Source organism: Megascapheus bottae, chromosome 3 (assembly GCF_031878675.1).
Source record: "Megascapheus bottae isolate mThoBot1 chromosome 3, mThoBot2.hap1, whole genome shotgun sequence".
NCBI classification, from domain to species: Eukaryota; Metazoa; Chordata; class Mammalia; order Rodentia; family Geomyidae; genus Megascapheus; species Megascapheus bottae.
In genome coordinates, this window is record NC_143511.1 from 42,073,224 (window position 1) to 42,074,162 (window position 939).

The following is a 939-nucleotide window of genomic DNA, read 5'->3' on the forward strand; positions in this document are numbered from 1 at the left end:
TTGATTCATAAGTATATTTCTGATTGTTTTGGGTGTAGGTGATTAACCGTTGGGTCCTGGTGACCACTGGACCCTGTAAACAGGCCAGTTACTGGAATTTATGTACATTAATTGTGTTCCTGGAATAGATGTTTACCATGACCACTGGACCCTAAAGTTTTTTACTTCCCAGAACAAGGTGGAAGCAAGGTGGGCCTAGAGGGGGTTCTTAGCTCGTCCTCCCTCAAAGGAATAGTAGAAATATGAACTTTAATTTACTCTAGTATTAACATTGCTTTCCTGTTTTGTTTAAAATTTGTGATGCTTATTGTGTTACAGTCTTTACTATAAATTACTTTGATACAAAATTAACTTAAAAATTTTCAACAGCTTTATTACTTTAATGAGATTAAATATACTTCATATATGAAAGTTTTATATATATATATATATATATGAAAGTTGGGCTTGTTCAACAATAATTCTATAATCAAAGAATGAAAAGAAGATATTTACTAGATTAGCTCATTTGCCTAGTTTATCTACCCAAACAGAATCTTCTTTGCAATATCCAGGAGAGATGGCCATTCAATTTTTCCTTAAATTCTGTTGAATATTACAAAATAATCTGATGTTAGATAGTGTTTATATCTAGAAATTCTAGTTTATATAATTATTCTCTGATTTTAGTGCTGTACTTAGGTCATAATGAAAGTTATGTATTTTTCCTTACTTCCTTTCTTCCTTACTTCCTTCATCCTTCCATCCACCTTGAAGACATCATTCATGGACTCCTTCAGAGTACACAAGTGTTTTATTACTAAACACTTCAAGGTTGTATAAACTAATTGGACTCTAGGAAGTTCAGATTAAGAACTTCAGCATTTCAATTCATTCTGAGAACAATTTCATTCATTGCTAAACATTTTTCCTAGTTATATTGTATTTCTAAGTTTTATT